A 20519-nucleotide genomic window follows, 5' to 3' on the forward strand; every position below is an offset into this window, starting at 1 on the left:
GCCTTTTATATATTGGCGAGACCCGACGCAGACTGAGAGACCGCTTTGCTGAACATCTACGCTCTGTCCGCCAGAGAAAGCAGGATCTCCCAGTGGCCACACATTTTGGTTCCACATCCCATTCCCATTCTGACATGTCCATCCACGGCCTCCTCTACTGTAAAGATGAAGCCACGCTCAGGTTGGAGGAACAACACCTTATATTCCGTCTGAGTAGCCTCCAACCTGATGGCATGAACATCGACTTCTCTAACTTCCGCTAAGGCCCCACCTCCCCCTCGTATCCCATCTGTTACTCATTTTTATGCACACATTCTTTCTCTCACTCTCCTTTTTCTCCCTCTGTCCCTCTGAATATACCTCTTGCCCATCCTCTGGGTCTCCCCCCTTGTCTTTCTTCCTGGACCTCCTGTCCCATGATCCTCTCGTATCCCCTTTTGCCAATCACCTGTCCAGCTCTTGGCTCCATCCCTCCCCCTCCTGTCTTCTCCTATCATTTTGGATCTCCCCCTCCCCCTCCAACTTTCAAATCCCTTACTCACTCTTCCTTCAGTTAGTCCTGACGAAGGGTCTCGGCCTGAAACGTCGACTGCACTTCTTCCTACAGATGCTGCCTGGCCTGCTGCGTTCACCAGCAACTTTGATGTGTGTTGCTTGAATTTCCAGCATCTGCAGAATTCCTGTTGTTTACTGTAATGGATAATTTTTTAAACCAAATAAATATCCCTACGCTTTCTGTTGATAAACGAAAGCAGTTGGATCAATGTATTTCTGACGAAGAAATAGCCCAGGCTGTACATTCACTGCATTCAGGGAAAGCTCCAGGTCCTGATGGATTTTCTGGAGAACTTTATAAGGCTTTTTCGTCTTTGCTTACTTATACCTCATTTATGTTCAGTTTTTTCAGATTCTTTTAAGTCGGGTAGGTTGCCTCAATCTTTTTATGAAGTTTCTATTTTGCTTATCCTTAAAAAAAAGTAAGAACCCAACTGAATGTTCTTCATATAGACCAATTTCCTTACTTAATGTTGATGCTAAAATTCTATCTAAAGTTCTGGCCCGTAGGATGGAAAATATCTTACCACCTGTCATTTCTGATGATCAGACTGGTTTTATTAAAAATTGTTATTCTCATTTTATCTATTCTCCTTCTAAGGAGATATAAGAGTGTGTGATATCCTTAGACGCTGAGAAGACTTTTGATCGGGCTGAATGGCATTATTTATTTAAAATTTTAGAAAAATTTAATTTTGGGTCTAACTTTATTCAATAGATTAAATTACTGTACTTATCTGCTTTTGCTCGGGTTCTTACTAATTCTCAGAATTCTAAACCATTTAAACTTCAACATGAACCAGACAAAGTTGCCCTTTAAGTGCTTTGCTCTTTGACCTGGCTTTAGAACCTTTAGCTATTGCTTTTCGAGAATCTAATGATATTACTGGTGGTACCTTACGGAACGGTACTATCCAGAAAGTTTCACTTTATGGGGATGATTTATTGTTTTACATTTCTAATGTCGAAACTTCGTTACCTTCTGTGCTTTCTTTACTCTCTTGTTTTAGTCAGTTTTCTGGATATAAACTGAACCTACACAAGAGTGAACTTTTTCCTTTGAATAATTTGGTATTAACTGATATTAACCTTCCTTTTAAAATTGTAAGAAACCAATTCACTTATTTGGGTGTAACAATTACTAAGAATTATAAATACCTGTTTAAAGAAAATCTTTTTCCTTTATTAAATTATATAACAAGAACATTATCAAATTAGTCGCCCCTTTCTTTATCATTGATTGGTCGAAGTAGTTCTGTTAAAATGAATGTTTTACTTAAATTTATATACATCTTTCAGGCTTTACCTGATTTTATTCCTAAAACCTTTTTTGACTCTCTGGACTCTATTTTATCCTCCTACATATGGAAAAATAAACATCCTCGATTCAATAAAGTGAATCTCCAGGAAGTTAAAAAGAATGGAGGTTTAGCTTTACCAAATTTTAGGTTTTATTACCGGGCAGCTAATATATGGAATCTCACGTCTTGGTTATACTATGTTAATGATGAAGACTGTCCTGGGTGGGTTTCTTTAGAAGCTATCTCGGTTAATAAATTTTCTATTATCTCTCTTTTGGGATCTTCACTTCCTTTATCCTTAAGTAAGATAACTGAAAATCTGGTAGTCAAATATACTTTGAGGATTTGGATACAATTTAGAAAACATTTTGGTTTATTGAGATTCTCCCTTTCTAGTCCTATTTCTTAAAATTATCTTTTTAAGTCTTCTTGACTGATGTAGTTTTTAAACAATGGGAAGAATTGGGCCTTACATGTTTCTGGAATCTGTTTGTTGGAGGAAGTCTTTCTTCGTTCGAACAATTGTCAACTAAATATAGTTTACCAAAGACCCATTTTTTTCGGTACTTACAAATTAGACATTTTCTGCTATCTCAATTACATACATTTCCTAATAGTCCTGATATGAACGTATTAGATGAAATTCTTAATATGAAATAATTTTATAATGGTTCAATATCCAATATTTATGATGTTGTTGGGAATGAGAAATGATTCTTTATACAAAATCAAAAATCTTTGGGAACAAGATTTACAGACTTCAATTTCTGAAGAAACTTGGAATGAAATTTTTAAATTGGTTAATACTTTATCAAAAGTCATTCCCTCCTACAATTTAAAGTGGTTTGTAGGGCTTATAGTATATGACCAAGGATAAGTTATCTCGTTTTTATATGGATATATCACCCTACTGTGATAGGTGTAACAATGGAGAAGCTTCATTTATTCATATGTTTTGGACATGCCCAACTCTTGGAAAATATTGGAAGGAAGTATTCCTAACTTTTTCTGTACTCTTTAAAGTAAATTTTAAGCCTAATCCTTTGACTGCCCTATTTGGTATTGTTGGAAGGAAAGATATCATCCTGAAGACATCTGATTTGCACATTCTGGCTTTTATCTCTCTTATGTCTAGGAGGGTGCTTTTGTTTAAATGGAGGGATACTGTTTCACCTAATCATGCTCAGTGGTTACGGACGGGATGTTGTGGCATGCCTAAATTTAGAAAAGGTTCATTGCTCAATTTCTGAATCTGACCAAGATTTTCAAAATTTGTGGGGGCCGTTTTTAAATTATTTTCATAATCTTTGACTTCTCGTTAAAGTACAGAAGTTAGTTAATAGTATATTTTATTATCAGATAAGGTGTTTTTCCCAAACAGCTTCGACTTTGGTAGTGGGTGTAGATTTTTTTTATAGAATTGTTTATATTCTAATATATGAATTAATCTAATCTATATGAATATAGAGTAAGTAGTTGGTTAATGTGATTCAATATACTGTACCTGGTATTATTATATTTTTTCTGTTTTATAATATGTATTCTCTTGGACTCTGTACTCTTCTATATAGAAATCAATAAGAATATTGAAAAAGGAAGAAAAGAAGAGAATCAGAGCTGAGGATGCAGAGGAAATGACCAGGTTCTGAAAGCAATCTTCACTATGCCTGGTTGAAGGGAAATATGACTCATTCTGCTAGGGATGTCAAAGGCATCCATCTAGCTCAAGTATCCCCTGGATTTAAGTGGAAGCCATTGCTTCCTTCTGCTTGCAGAGTATCATAAGTACACTGTATTTTCATTTCCAAACACACAGAACATTCTAATGGATGGAGAAAAATTGGATGTAGACTTGACTCAATTTAATTTTCAGCACATCAGAATAACAATAACAGAGCAGAGGAAGTATATGTTATACTTCAGGGATCGGTAAAAATACCTGCAATTTTTTACCTGTATAGACATATTGCAACATTAGCATCAAATACTTTCTTTCAGTAGGCTCTACTGACAAATTTCAACTTATGGTTCACTTCCGGCTCACTCTCCTGGTTGGTAAAGATTAAGATCCAGAGAGTCATTGAGAGATGCAAACAGACTGAAAATGCATACCATGCCCTTTATTGTAAAGTGACTCACTTCCAAAAAATGCATACATTTGAATGCCGGTCCATTAAATATTCAGAAAATCTTAAACGAGAGAGCATTTTGATCTCTCTGAAATGTATATCAAAAATAAATTGAAGTGCTTGTTACAACAGTTTTTACTGTGCATCCAGAGCATACATTATAAATAGGAGATGGTAGAAGACATACAGTATTGCTAAGTGACATTTCATATTTCAATAAATAAATTGTTCTAAATAAATAATATTTACAGTCAGCTTTCAGAGATATAGGACAACATGTTTGTATATAAAAGCTTGCACATGACCAGAAAACAAATGATGTAGTGAGGTATAAATGGGTTTCCCAGGAATTATTGTTATTAGTTTATCAATCTATTTTCCCAGATTTTCCCTTGTGTCGCATATAGCCTTAATTTGATGGTGTCTGCATTCTGAATCTGTGTTAGCAATTTGTGATGCCAAGTTGTTTCGTGCAATTTCCAGTACAGTTTATCACATAACAGAGGGCCAAGTGCCAGGAAAGCTATTGCCAGGAGTATTTTACAGAGGGGAGTGTTTGCAGAAATGTGGGAGTGGAGCACTCATCCAGTCAGTCTGGTTCCAAGTTAATACACTAGTCACTGTGACAAAGATTTCAGACCCTGCAGAAATGTGTATACCATCTCCACATAAAATGTACCTTCCATTTAACTCTGAGCCTCTGCAGCACTAAAAGGATTCGGATTCAGATCAATTTATTTATCACATATACATCAAAACATAGAGTAAAATGCATCGTTTGTGTTAACAACCAGCACGACCTAAGGATATGCCGGGGGCAGCCCCTACACATTCCCGCACCTACATAGCATGCCCACAATGCTTGGCAGAACACAACAAGCAATAAAATGACAACAGCAAAACAAGCCCCGTTCCTCCCTCCCTTCCACCCACACAGACAGCCCTCCAACCCCAGGACAGGACTCCAGGCTTCCCGCAGACTTGCAGACAATGAGCCTCTGACTTCCCTAGAGGACTAAAGACTTGTAGACCCAGGGCTTCGGCCATTGAGCTTCAGCTTCTGGACTTCTTATTGACCTTTGGGCTTTTATTAAAGTACATGTATGTCACCCTGAGATTCACTTCCTTGCAGGCATTCACTGTAAATTCAAGAAACCCAATAGATTCAATGAAAGACACCACCAATAAAATGGATATCAGCCAACAAACAACAAACTGTGCAAATACAAAACAAGAAAAACAAAACAAAATATTAATAATAAATAACTAAACAATAAATATTGAGAACATAATCTGCAGAGTCCTTGAAAGTGAGTCTGTAGATTGTGGGAACAGTTCAATGTTGGACGAGTAAAAGTGAGTATATTTATCCGCTCTGGTTTAAGACCCAGATGGCTGAGGAGTAATAACTATTCCTGAACCTGGTGGCGTGGGTCCTAAGGCTCCTGTACTTTCTTCCTGATGGCAGCAACAAGAAGAGAGCAAGGTATGGATGGTGGGCGTCCTTGATGGTGGATGCTGCTTTCCTGCAACAGCGCTCTGTAGATGTGGTCAATGGTGGGGAGGGCTTTACCCATGATGGACTGAGGTGTATCCACTACTTTTTGCAGACTTTTAAATTCAAGGGCATTGGCATTTCCACACCAGTCCGTGGTACAGTACAACCACTCAATATACTCTCCAGTGCACATCTATGGAAGTTTGCCGGATCTTCGGATAATTCTTGCAAAGTAGGGATGTTCCAATGCTTTCTTCATACTGCCACTTATGTGGTGGATCCAGGACACACCCTCTGAAATGATAACACAGAGGAACTTAGAGTTGCTGACCCTCTCCACCTCTGATCCCCAGATGAGGACTGGGTTATGGACCTCTGGTATTCTCCTCCTGTAGTCAATAGACATCTCCTTGGTCTTGCTGACAGTGAGTGAGGTGTTGTTGTAGCCAGATTTTCAATCTCTCTCCTACATGCTGATTTGTCACCACCTTTGATTCAGCTGACTGAGGTGTCGGTGAAATTAAATAAGGCTTAGCCTCACAGTCATAAGTATAAAGTGAGTAGAGCAGGAGGATAAGCACACAGCCTTGTGGTCTACCCATGCTGATGGAGATTGCGGAGGAGTTATAGTTCCCAATACAAACTGAGTGAAGTCTGCAAGTGAGGAAAGCGAGGATTCAGTTGCACGAGAAGGTATTGAGGACTAGGCCTTGAAATTTATTGATTAGTTTTGAGAGGATGATAACATTGAATGCCCAGCAGTAGTCAATGAAGAGCATCTACAGAGTCTCTGTAGGTGGAAGTTAGGAATAGGAAGGGGTCAATCACTCTACTGGGTGTTTTTTATAGACCACCCAATAGTAACAGGGACATCGAGGAGCAGATAGGGAGACAGGTTCTGGAAAGGAGCAATAATAACAGGGTTGTTACGGTGGGACATTTTAATTTCCCAAATATTGATTGGCATCTCCCTAGAGTGGGGGGTTTATATGGGGTAAAGTTTGTTAGGTGTGTTCAGGAAGGTTTCTTGACACAATATGTAGATAAACCTACAAAAGGAGAGGCTGTACTTGATCTGGTATTGGGAAATGAACCTGGACAGGTGTCAAGTCTCTCAGTGGAGAGCATTTTGGAGATAGTGATCACAATTCTATCTCCTTTACCATAACATTGGAGAGGGATAGGAACAGACAAGTTAGGGAAATGTTTAATTGGAGTAAGGGGAAATATGAGGCTATCAGCAGGAACTTGGAAGCATAAATTGGAAACAGATGTTCTCAGGGAAACGTACAGAAGAAACATGGCAAATGTTCAGGGGATACTTGCATGGGGTTCTGAGTAGGTACCTTCCAATGAGACTTGGAAAGGATGCTAGGGTAGAAGATCCATGGTGTAGAAAGGCTGTTGTAAATCTAGTCAAGGAGTAAAGAAGAGGTTATGAAAGGTTCAAAAAACTAGGTAATGATATGAATCTAGAAGATTATAAGGCAAGCAGGAAGGAGCTTAAGAATGAAATTAGGAGAGCCAGAAGGGGCCATGAGATGGCATTGGCAGACAGGATTAAAGAAAACCCCAAGGCATTCTACAAGTATGTGAAGAGCAAAAGGATAAGACATGAGATAATAGGACCAATCAAGTGACAGTGGAAGAGTGTGTATGGAACCGGAGGAAATAGCGGAGGTATTTAATGAACACTTTGTTTCAGTATTCACTGCAGAAAAAGATCTTGGCGATTGTAGGGATGACTTGCAGTGGACTAAAAAGCTTGAGCATGTAGATATTAAGGAAGAGGATGTGCTGGAGCTTTTGGAAAGCATCAAGTTGGATAAGTCACCGGGACCAGACGGGATGTACCCCAGGCTACTGTGGGAAATGAGGGAGGAGATTGCTGAGTCTCTAGCAATGATCTTTGCATCATCAATGAGGACGGGAGAGGTTCCGGAGGATTGGAGGGTTGCGGACGTTGTTCCCTTATTCAGGAAAGAGAGTAAGGTTAGCCCAGGAAATTACAGGCCAGTGAGTCTTACTTCAGTGGTTGGTAAGTTGATGGAGAAGATCCTGAGAGGCAGGGTTTATGAACATTTGGAGAGGCGTAATATGATTAGGAATAGTTAGCATGGCTTTGTCAAAGGCAGGTCATGCCTTAGTAGATGTAGTGTATATGGATTTTAGCAAGGCATTTGATAAGGTACCCCATGCAAGGCTTATTGAGAAAGTAAGGAGGCATGGGATCCAAGGGGACATTGCTTTGTGGATTCAGAACTGGCTTGTCCACAGAAGGCAAAGAGTGGATGTAGACGGGTCATATTCTGCATGGAGGTCAGTGACCAGTTATGTGCCTCAGGGATCTGCTCTGGGACCCCCACACTTTGTGATTTTTATAAACGACCTGGATGAGGAAGTGGAGGGATGGGTTAGTAAATTTGCCGATGGCAGGAAGGTTTAGGGTGTTGTGGATAGTGTATAGGGCTGTGGGAGGTTACAGCGGGTCAATGATAGGGTGCAAAACTGGGCTGATATTTCAAATATGATGGCAGAATATAGCATTAATGATGAGACTCTTGGCAGTGTGGAGGATCAGAGGGATCTTGGGGTTCGAGTCCATGGGACACTCAAAGCTGCTATGCAGGTTGACTCTGTGGTTAAGAAGGCATATGGTGCATTGGCCTTCATCAATCGTGGGATTGAGTTTAAGAGCCAAGAGGTATTCTTGCCACTATATAGGACCCTGGTCAGACCCCACTTGGAGTACTGTGCTCAACTCTGGTCGCCTCACTACAGGAAGGACATGGGAACCAGAGAAAGGGTGCAGAGGAGATTTACAAGGATGTTGCCTGGATTGGGGAGCATGCTTTATGAGAATAGGTTGACTGAACTCAGCCTTTTCTTCTTGGAGTGACGGAGGATGAGATGTGTCCTGATTGAGGTGTTCAAGATAATGAGAGGCATTGATCGTGTGGATAGTCAGAGGCTTTTCCCCAGGGCTAAAATGGCTAGCACGAGAGGGCATAGTTTTATGATGTTTGGAAGTAGGTACAGAAGAGATGTCAGGGGTAAGTTTTTTACACGGAGAGTGGTGAGTGCCTGGAATGGGCTGCCGGCGGCAGTGGAGGAGGCGGAAACAATAGGGTCTTTTAAGAGACTCCTTGATGGCTACATGGAGCTTAGAAAAGTAGAGGGCTATGGATAAAGCCTAGGTAGTTCTAAGGTAGGGACATGTTCGGCACAGCTTTGTGGGCCAAAAGGCCTGTATTGTGATAAAGGTTTTCTCTGTTTCTATGTCTCTATGTTTGTATCTTCACCGTCCAAATGTTCCAGGGTTGAGTGAAGAGTCAATGAAATGGCATCTGCTGTTAACCTGTTGTGATGTGAAGCAAACTGGAGCCGATCCAAGTCACTTCTCAGGCAGGAATTGATACGTTTCATCACCAACCTCTGAAAGCATTATGTCACAGTGAGTGTTACTGGATGATAGTCATTGAGGCAGATTGCCACATTCTTCTTAGGCACAATATAATTGAAGCCTGCATGAACCAGATTGCCTAAGTGAGAGTTTAAAGATATCAGTGAACCCTCCAGCCAGTTGATCATCTCAAAACTTAGTATTCAACCAAATACCCTGTCTGGGGCAGATTCTTTCAGTGGGTTCACCCTCCTAAAGAATGCTCTCACGTTAGGCTCAGAGAATGAAAACACAGTGGCTGTGGGAGTTCACGAAGGTGTCTCCATGTGTTGATGTTCAAAGTGAACATAAACAGCATTGAGCTCATCTGGGAGTGAAACATGGTGAGATCAAATGTTTTAGTTCAAATAATCAGAGGCAGGCAAAAGGTAGAAATCTAATCTATTTTAAATGGCAAAAAAAGAGACCATGGAGAGAGAAAAGGGAATCTCTGTGTTGGATTAAAGACCAGGAGTGATCCATGACACAAATGGTGTTGGTGAGGCCTCAAGGAGAAGGTGAAGACTTGCTAATCACAGTTGATCAATCCGGAGGAGGTGGGAATCCAGTGGACAGGGGGCAAAGCAAAGAAACAGTGCTGGAGCTAAGATACAAAGTTTTGCAGCTTCTCAAAAGCCCCAATAAGAGATTCCAGCATCTGCAGAATTCCTCATGTTTGCTAAGAATACATCCTGTTTTCAACCAACACCAGAGTCATAGTGTTATGCAACATGGGAACAAGCCCTTTATTGACTTCAGTGTTGAATCCTGGGGTCTTAATGTGCAGAGATAGGAGAAAAATCTTGTTCTTCACGTTCTGTTGAAATAAGCTCCATTGCTTAACGCGTGAGGAGTGTTTAGTGGCTCTGGGCCTGTACTCACTGTAGTTTCAAAGGTTTACAGAATATTGAAAACCTGGATAAAGAGGGCGTGAAGAGGATGTTTCTAGTCATGGGAGAGTCTAGGAAAAGAGGGCACAGCCTCTGGATAAAAGGATGTCTCATTAGAACAGATGTGATGAGGAATTTCTTTGTAAGAGGGTGGTGAATCTATGGAATTCATTGTCACTGACAGCTGTGGAGGCCAAATCACTGGGTATACTAAAGTGGCAGTTGGTAGGTTTCTGATTAGTAAGGCTGTCAAAGGTTACAGGGAGAAGATAGAGAAGCCCAGTCCATCACAGAAAAAGACCTCCCCTCTATTGACCACATCTACAAAGAGCGCCACCATTCAGGCCATATTCCTTCTCGCTTTAGGTCACACCATGTTCAGAGACAGTTGTTACCATTCAACCATCAGGCCCCTGAACGAGCATGGATAACTTCACTCACTTCAACACTGAACTGATTCCACAACCTATGCACTTACTTTCAAGAACTCTCCAATTCATGTTCTGGGTATTTATTGTTATTAAATTTGTTGTTTTTAGTGTTAGCACAGTTTGACTTCTTTTGCACATTGCTTGGTTGTCAGTGTTACATTGTGTGTAGTTTTTAATTGGTTCTATTGTATTTCTCTCTACTGTGAATGCCTTCAGAAAAATGAATCTCTGGTTAGTATACAGTGAAATATATGTACTTTTATAATAAATGTATATTGAACTTTGAATAGGATTGAGAGGGAAAAGTAAGTCAACCACAAAGTAAGTGACATGATCCTCTCATATTCCTTTTGCCAGTCACCTGTCCAGCTCTTGGCTCCATCCCTCCCCCTCCTGTCTTCTCCTATCATTTTGGATCTCCCCCTCCCCCTCCCACTTTCAAACCTCTTACTAGCTCTTCCTTCAGTTAGTCCTGACGAAGGGTCTCGGCCCATAACGTCGACTGTACCTCTTCCTAGAGATGCTGCCTGCCCTGCTGCGTTCACCAGCAACTTTGATGTGTGTTGCTTGAATTTCCAGCATCTGCAGAATTCCTCGTGTCAACCACTTTATGCTTCATTTCAGATTTTCACTGTCTAGTTTTTTTTCCTTTTTGATTTTTAGGTCATTAATGTAACTAGATAGCAAGTTCATTGTTTCAGCAAGTATATTATTAAAACACTCTGAGAGGGAACTTAGTGGGTGCAGGAAGCTGCTACTTTGATCATTAGTTCCTCTTTCATTCAAATCAAAAGGTAGTATTGAGAAGAATTCTAAAGTTTGGTCATTGGTAAGAAGCTGATTACAAATTACAGAAGAAAAGTTTGCAAGAGATTTCTCTTATTCTCTTTAGTACCTAGTGCCATTTCTCCATCAGTGCACCATGCTTCCTGTGGGGCAAAAGAAGTACATTGACAAAATTGTTAGCTGGGATTCTTTACTAACCAGCGATCCTTCCTGCACAACACAAAGTTCTTCATAAAGGGTCAAAATGGTCTGGACAACCAGTGAGGCCTGCTCCCAGGCAGCAGTACCGGGTTCTCAGCCAAGCTAAAGGTAACACCAGGAGAGGAGGGAGTATTTTATATAAAGTTAAGGAAACGCAAAATATGATTCAGCATGTGCTGTTATGGAATTGTTTTTGATTTTAAAAGCACTGTTTTAAATAATCAGAAAAAAAAACTGAAAGAAAGGGGAATGAGAACTATGAAGGGGATGTTTAGCTTTAGGTATATGAAGTAAGAATGCTGTAATTCAATCATTCACTTTTTCCCATTTACTCCTACTACGCCGGCCCTACCCAACAAATGCACGTAACCCCAGTTATTCATGTTTGATTGCTGAGTAATGTAAATATTATTCCGGATCAGTAATTCTCAATTGACAAAATACACCTTTTTAAATAACTTTCTGTGTTGGTGACTGAGAGACTGGTGACATACTCACTGAGTCAAATAATTCACCAGTTTGTTCATTAACTCCAGCAAGTGCAGCCCCTCTCTGTACCAGCCAGGGAGATCACGATCAGTGAAACAGTGTGTTGGAGGTATGATTATTGCTTCAAACTCAGAGGTTTCTAAGCATGTTCTGTGAAGCAGTTGACGAATATGTGGAATAGTCTTCATCGCTGTGGAGCAAGTAATTACTCACTCTCCTCTGTTCTCCAGTGAATCAGAATTTTAATTCCATTTTCCATTCCCATTCCAATATGTCTATCCATGGTCACCTCCACTGTCATGATAAGGCCACATTTAGGTTGGAGGAACAACACTTTATATTTGGTTTGGCATGTACATTGATTTCTCGAACTTCTGGTAATGCCCCCCACGCCACCCCCTCTCCTCACCTTTTCCCTCTCACCTTATCTCCTTGCCCACCCATTGCCTCCTTCTGGTGCTCCTCCCCTCTTTTCTTTCTTCCATAGTCTCTTTCACCAATTTACTTCCCAGCTCTTTATTTCATCCCTCCCCCTTCAGGTTTCACCTATTAACTTGTGTTTCTCTCTCCCCTCTCCCCTGCCCCCACCTTTTAAATCTACTCCTCAGCTTTTTTTTCTCCAGCCCTGCTGAAGGGTTTCAGCCTGAAAGGTCGACTGTACTTTTCTCCATTGATGCTGCCTGGCCTGCTGAGTTCCTCCAGCATTTTGTGTGCGTTGCTCAGATTTCAAGCATCTGCAGATTTTCTCTTAGTTCAGAAGTGTATTTATCCTTTTGGCCTTTCCCAGCAGAAGGGAATGGGGCTTTTCCCGCTTACTAGGCCTGGCCTTGGAATGTACACAATGTCCGTATTCTTGCATTTGCTGTGTATTCATGTGCTGATCTAAGAGTCTCTTGAACTCATCTATCATGCTTGTCTCCAGAACCACCCCAGGTAGCACGTTCTAGTCACCCGCCTCGCTCTCTTTTTATCTAGCACAGCGTAGGCCTTTCCGACCCTTCTTCCGGCCGCCCTAGCAAACCCCGACAACTCTGATTCAACCCTAACCTAATCACGGGACAATTTACAATGACCAAATAACCTACCCGGTACATCGTTGGACTGTAGGAGGAAACCGGTGCACCCAGAGAAAACCCATGGGGAGGGCGCACAGAGACTCCTCACAGAGGACACTAGGCTCGGACTCCGAACTCTGACGCCCCAAGATATACAGGCCACACTGACCACTATGCTCTATAGAAAGAAATTTGCCCCACATATTTCCTTTGAATTTATTCCTTCTCACCTTAAGTGCGTGCTCTCTGGTACACTTCAACCCTGGGAAAAAGATACCAGAAGTTCTTATAAACCTCTATCAAATCTCCATCTCTTCAGAGAAAACAACCTAAGTCTGTCCCACTTCTCCGTATAGTATTTGCTCTCTAATCCAGGTAGTATGTTGGTAAATTCTAATACACCCTCTCCAGAGCCTTGACATCCTTCCTGATGTGGTTTTTCACCCTTACCAATAACACTCCTAGCATAATACTTCAACCTGCCCATCCCTTTGTGTCTATTATTTTAGTTCTTCCCGTTCGTGACCTTCAAGGTCAGCAGAGGTTTGGCAAGTGAAGGAGCGAGTGCAGGGATTGGCTAAGAAGATAAGCTCTTGGGAGTCTTTTTTTCTGTTGTTTTCAGGAACAGTTGATATAAAAACTGGTCGGGACCAGCCTGCAAGACATACCTTCAAGGTCGGCAGAGGTGCTGCAAGTGAAACGAATTAGTCAATTTATCAGCCAATACAAGCAAGGTTTGCTCTAGGGGAGCGGACTTGTCGAGGGAATTGCTTTGTGAGAAAAGTGCCTTGTGCCTTTGTCTCGATTGTCTTCAGCGAGGAGGCTGAGGGAGGAGACTACACCACAGTTGGAGAGGGTGAGAAGTAGTGAAGAAATGACAGGTAGGCTGATTCAGTGTGATGCTTGCATGATGGTCATGGATACTGATGGTGCCTCTGGCTGCTATAACTGTGAAAAGTGTGTCCAGGTTCAGCTCCTGAAGGGCCGTGTTAGGGCACTGGAGAAGCAACTGGATGACCTCCGGGAAAACAAGAGTTTTCTGGACAGGACCTACAGCAAGATCGTTACACCGAAGACACCGGCAGAGAGAAAGGGGGCAACGATGAGGAAGGGGTGGATGCTTGGAGTACAGGAGACCCCAGTGGATGTACCTCTTGAAAACAAGTTCACCCTCTTGGAAGCTGTCGGGACAGAAGACACTGCCAGTCTGAGAGGCGGACAGGTCTGCGAGTCAAAAATTGGCTCTAAAGCAAAACTGAGGAGACAGAAGTCAGGCAGAGCCGTGGTAGTAGGGGACTCCATAGTGAGAGGTACAGAAAGGGGAATCTGCGGCAAGAGGTGGGATTTAAGGATAGTGTGTTGCCTCCCTGGTGCCAGGATCCAGAACGTCATGGACCGATTGCAGGGCATCCTCAAGGGTGAATGTGAACAGCCGGAAGTGGTAGTACATGTCGGCACAAATGACATCGGGAAGAAGAGGAAAGAAACTGTGCAGCGTGACTTCAGAGAACACAGAAGGAGGCCGAAAAGCAGGGACCTCCAGGGTGGTTATCTCTGGTTTGCTTCCAGTTCCTCGTGCTGGTGAGGGCAGGAACAGGGAGGCAAGGGATCTGAATGTGTGGCTGAGGAGATGGTGCTGGAAGCAGGGATTTAGATTCTTAGACCATTGCGATCTGTTTTGGGGTAAGGATGAATTGTACAAAAGGGATGGGTTGCATCTTAACAGGTGGGGGACCAGCATTCTGGCAGGCAGGCTTGCCACTGCTACATGGGTGTGCTTAAACTAAGTAGTGGGGGGGGGGGGGGGGAGGAGAGGAAATACAAGGATGGAGTTAAAGGGAAAGAGAGAATAAGGAAAGATAAGAAAGACAGAATTAACAGGGCAGAAAGCTCAGGAAGGGATCGGAGAGTATGGCCAAGTGCAATAGGAAGCGATGTGAAAGGTGAGGGGAGTAATGGATTAAAAGTGTTTGATTAGATTATGAGGACACTCAGTCCTCATTTATTGTCATTTAGAAATGCATGCATTAAAAAATAATAAAACGTTCATCCAGAATGATATCACAAGAAAACACTGGACGAACCAAGATTAAAACTGACAAAACCACATAATTATAACATAGTTACAACAGAGCAAAGCAATACCATAATTTGATAAAGAGCAGACCATGGGCACAGTAAAAAAAAGTCTCAAAGTCCCGATAGACTCATCATCTCATGCAGGCGGCAGAAAGGAGGAACCCTCCCCACCACGAACCCCCGAGTGCCGCAAACTTGCCAATGCAGCACCATTGGAAGCACCCGACCGCAGCGGACTCTGAGTCCGTCTGAAAACTTCGAGCCTCCGACCAGCACCTCCGACACAGCCTCTCTGAGCACCATCCTCTGCCGAGCGTTTCGACCCCATCCCAGCCGCCAAGCAACAAGCAAAGCTGAGGACCCGGGGCCTTCTCCTCCGGAGATTCTGGACCACACAGTAGCAGCAGCAGTGAAGCAGGCATTTTGGAAGTTTCACCAGACGTTCCTCTGTGCTGTTACGTCAGTCTCCATCAAATCAGGATTGTGCATGGCACCCTACTTGACAAATAACAGACATCACCACCGGAGTGGCCACTGCGAGTTGTGTCACGCTGCCATCTTCTCCTCCCTTATACATGAATGCATGAAGTACAAGAAATAAAGTGGATGAGCTTGAGGCTGAGTTGGAAATTGGCAAGTATGATCTTGTAGGAATAACAGAGACATGGCTGCAAGAGGACCAGGGCTGGGAAATGAATATTCAAGGGTATATGTCATATCGAAAGGACAGACTGATGGTCAGAGGGGGTGAGGTGGCTTTGTTGGTGAGGAATGAAATTCATTCCCTTGTGACGGGTGACATAGAATCAGGAGATGTAGAGTCAGTTTGGATAGAACTGAGAAATTGTAAGGGCAAAAAGACCCTAATGGGAGTTATCTACAGGCCCCCAAACAGTAGCCTGGATATAGGGTGCAAGTTGAAACAAGAGTTAAAATTCGCATGTAGCAAAGGTAATGCTACAGTTGTTATGGGGGATTTCAACATGCAGGTAGACTGGGAAAATCAGGTTGGTACTGGACCCCAAGAAAAGGAGTTTGTGGAGCGCCTCAGAGATGGATTCTTAGAGCAGCTTGTACTGGAGCCTGCTAGGGAGAAGGCAATTCTGGATTTAGTGTTGCGTAATGAACCGGATTTGATAAGGGAACTCAAGGTAAAGGAGCCATTAGGAGGTAGTGACCATAATATGATAAGTTTTAATCTACAATTTGAGAGGGAGAAGGGAAAATCAGAAGTGTTAGTATTACAGTTGAACAAAGGGAACTATGGAGCTATGAGGGAGGAGGGATGACAGTGGAACAACAATGGCAGTTATTTCTGGGAATAATACAGAAGGTGCAGGATCAGTTCATTCCAAAGAGGAAGTCAAGGGGTGACTGTGGCTGACGAGGGAAGTCAAGGACAGTATAAAAATAAAAGAGAGGAAGGATAACATAGCAAAGATGAGCGGGAAGCCAGGAGATTGGGTAACTTTTAAAGAGCAACAGAAGATAACTGAAAAGGCAATACGGGGAGAAAAGATGAGACACGAAGGTAAGCTAGCCAAGAATATAAAGGAGGATAGTAAAAGCTTCTTTAGGTATGTGAAGAGGAAAAAATTAGATAAGACCAAAGTTGGGCCCTTGAAGTCAGAAACAGGTGAAATTATTATGGGGAACAAGGAAATGGCAGATGAGTTGAACAGGTACTTTGGATCTGTCTTCACTAGGGAAGACACAAACAATCTCCCAGATGTAATAGTGGCCGGAGGACCGAGGGTAACGGAGGAACTGAAGGAAATTCACATTAAGCAGAAAATGGTGTTGGGTAGACTGATGGGACTGAAGGCTGATAAATCCTCAGGGCCTGGTGGTCTGCATCCCAGGGTACTTAAGGAGGTGGGTCTAGAAATTGTGGACGCATTGGTAATCATTTTCCAATGTTCTATAGATTCAGGATCAGTTCCTGAGGATTGGAGGGTAGCTAATGTTATCCCACTTTTTAAGAAAGGAGGAAAAGTGTAAGCAGGGAATTATAGACCAGTTAGCCTGACTTCAGTGGTGGGGAAGATGTTGGAGTCAATTATAAAAGATGAAATAGCAGCACATTTGGATAGCAGTAACAGGATCGGTCCGAGTCAGCATGGATTTATGAAGGGGAAATCATGCTTGACTAATCTTCTGGAATTTTTTGAGGATGTAACTATGAAAATGGACAAGGGAGAGCTAGTGGATGTAGTGTACCTGGACTTTCAGAAAGCCTTTGATAAGGTCCCACATAGGAGATTAGTAGGCAAAATTAGAGCACATGGTATTGGGGGTAGGGTACTAACATGGATAAAAAATTGGTTGGCAGACAGGAAACAAGGAGTAGGGATTAACGGGTCCCTTTCAGTAGTGGGGTACCACAAGGCTCGGTGCTAGGACATTAATGATTTAGATGAAGGGATTAAAGGTAACATTAGCAAATTTGCAGATGACACAAAGCTGGGTCTAAGTGTGAAATGTGAGGAGGATGTTATGAGAACGCAGGGTGAATTGGACAGGTTGTGTGAGTGGGCAGATGCATGGCAGATGCAGTTTAATGTGGATAAATGTGAGGTTATCCACTTTGGTGGCAAGAACAGGAAGGCAGATTACTATCTGAATGGTGTCAAGTTAGGAAAAGGGGAAGTACAACGAGATCTAGGTGTCCTTGTTCATCAGTCACTGAAAGTAAGCATGCAAGTACAGCAGGCAGTGAAGAAAGGCATGTTAGCCTTCATAACAGGGGGAGTTGAGTATAGGAGCAAAGAGGTCCTCCTGCAGTTGTACCGGGCCCTGGTGAGACCACACCTGGAGTATTGTGTGCAATTGCAGTCTCCAAATTTGAGGAAAGACATTCTTGCTATTGAAGGGGTGTAGCATAGGTTCACGAGGTTAATTCTCATGATGGCGGGACTGTCATATGTTGAAAGGTTGGAGCGACTGGGCTTGTATACACTGGAATTTAGAAGGATGAGAGGGGATCTAATTGAAACATATTAGATTATTAAGGGATTGGACACGCGAGAAGCAGGAAACACGTTCCCGATGTTGGGGGAGTCCAGAACCAGAGGCCACAATTTAAGAATAAGGGGTAGGCCATTTAGAACGGAGTTGTGGAAAAACTTTTTCACCCAGAGAGTTGTGGATCTGTGGAATGCTCTGCCTCAGAAGGCAGGGGAGGCCAAATCTCTGGATGCTTTCAAGAAAGTTAGATAGAGCTCTTAAAGATAGCAGAGTCAAGGGATATGTGGAGAAGGCAGGAACGGGGTACTGATTGTGGATGATCAGCCATGGTCACAGGGAATGACGGTGCTGACTCGAAGGGCTGAATGGCCTACTCCTGCAGCTATTGTCTATTGATCTCTCCCTTCCTCTCAATTCGTCCAGCTTCTGGCCTGGTTCTCTGGTTTCCATCCCCCTGCCAAAGTAGTTTAAACTCCTCTAAGTAGCACAAATGAACTTTCCAGCCAGGATACTGGTTCCCCTCCAGATAAGACAGTGTGTCCCTTTTGAACAGGTCACCCCTGTACCAGAAGAGTTTCCAATGATTTAAAACCAGCAACCTGCCCCTTGCACCAGCTGTTCAGCCATATATTCATCAGTGTGTGCTGAGCCCACTGCTCTACTCTCTGTATACACATGACTGTGTGGCCTAGCACAACTCAAGTACCATCGACAAATTTGCTGACGATACAACCACTGTTGGTAGAATCTCAGGTGGTGACGAGAGGCTGTACAGAGGTGAGATATGCCAACTAGTGGAATGGTGCCGCAGTTACAACCTGGCACTCAACGTCAGTAAGACAAAAGAGCTGATTGTGGACTTCAGGAAGGTTATGATGCAGGAACACATGCCAATCCTCAGAGGGATCAGAAGTGGAGAGAGTGAGTAGCTTCAAGTTCCTTGGTATCAAGATCGCTGAGAATCTAACCTGGTCCCAACATATTGATGTAAAACGTTTGTAGTTATAAAGAAGGCAAGACAGCGGTTATATTTTATTAGGAGTTTGAAGAGATTTGGTATGTCAACAGATACACTGAAAAACTTCTATATTTGTACTGTGGAGAGCATTCTGACAGGCTGCATCACTGTCTGGTATGGAGGGGCTACTGCACAGGACCGAAAGAAGCTGCAAAAGGTTGTAAATCTAGTCAGCTCCATCTTGGGCACTAGCCCACAAAGTACTCAGGACTTCTTTAGGGAGTGGTGTGTCAGAAAGGCAACATCCATTATTAAGGACCTCCAGCACCCAGGGCATGCCCTTTTCTCACGACTACCATCAAGTAGAAAATACAGAAGCCTAAAGGCACACACTCAGCGATTCAGGAACAGCTTCTTCCCCTCTGCCATCCAATTTCTAAATGGACATTGAATGTTTGGACACTAACTCACTTTTTTTAATATACAGTATTTCTGTTTTTGCACATTCTTTTAAATCTCTTCAATATATGTAATTGATTTACTTGTTTATTTATTGTTGTTTTATTTTATTTATTATTATTTGTTTTTCTCTCTGAGCCTCAGAGCTGGCCACAGTGCCATTGACTTTGCTGCCTTGATGGGTCATCTCCCTCAGTGATATCCATAGGGAAATATTTGTTGCTGAGAGGAATGGCCACAGGAGCATGCTGAACTTTCCCTTACTTCTCCTGGTGGTCCCTGACTATCTGCAGCCTGAACCTTAGGTGGGGGCACCTCACTTAAACACTTGTCTATGATGCCTCAGCCCAGACAATCCTAAGTGCATTCAGTTCTATTTCTAATTCCTTCACTCAGTAAGGCAGGAACAAACTGCATCTGGTGAACTTCCAACTGGTATATTCATCAGGGGCATTGGACACCTTCCTGATCTCCCACATCCTACTGGAGGGCCTGCTGCCGTCCTCACTTACCTGTCAGCTACTCTGATAGGAACAGTAATCTCACATGCACCTACCTGAAAATACAACTGGACAAACAAATTCTTAACTGAAGAACAACTTCCAACAATCTGCTGGATCTTCCGGCTGCTGCATCTGGACAAACAGGTTTATTATTGTCATTATTAGTTTATTATAATTGTTTATTTAGAGTTAGAGTACAGTAACAGGCCCTTTGAGTAACAGGAACCGAACCCGTGTCTCTGGCACTATAATAGTTCAAGTTCAAGTTTAATTATCATTCAAGTGTCCTTGAAAACCCATGAATACAGCCAACCAAAACAGTATTACTCCAGGGCCAAAGTACAAAATGCAGTACCAATAGTCACACACAGCACACATAGTACATATAAGATAGCAAGCACATATAAGTGTAATGCCTTGGTTATGATTTTTACTGCTATGCTGTAGGTATTTCATTTTAGCAGTTCTGTAAGAGCAGTCCATTCTGCTTTCAGCTTGTTCGGATTTGAGCTGAGATAAGAGGCTTTGCTTTTCAACTTAGGAATGTGGTGTCAGCCAATCAGGATGGTAGAATTGGGAGAAGGTTCTAGAGAATGTGGGGCAGAGAGGTCTTGGTTGGCGAGAGCTGGGAGAAGACAGGAGAGAAGATGGTGGAGGATGCCATCCCTGTTGCACAAGGTGCTTTGTGCAGGTGAGTGGCTTTGAGGAGGAAGGACCAATGGTCCCATGAGAGAGCCCATTGGTTCAAGATGGATTTCAAGTGATCTTCGGAAGGT

Source organism: Mobula birostris, chromosome 5 (genome assembly GCF_030028105.1).
Source record: "Mobula birostris isolate sMobBir1 chromosome 5, sMobBir1.hap1, whole genome shotgun sequence".
Taxonomy (NCBI): Eukaryota; Metazoa; Chordata; class Chondrichthyes; order Myliobatiformes; family Myliobatidae; genus Mobula; species Mobula birostris.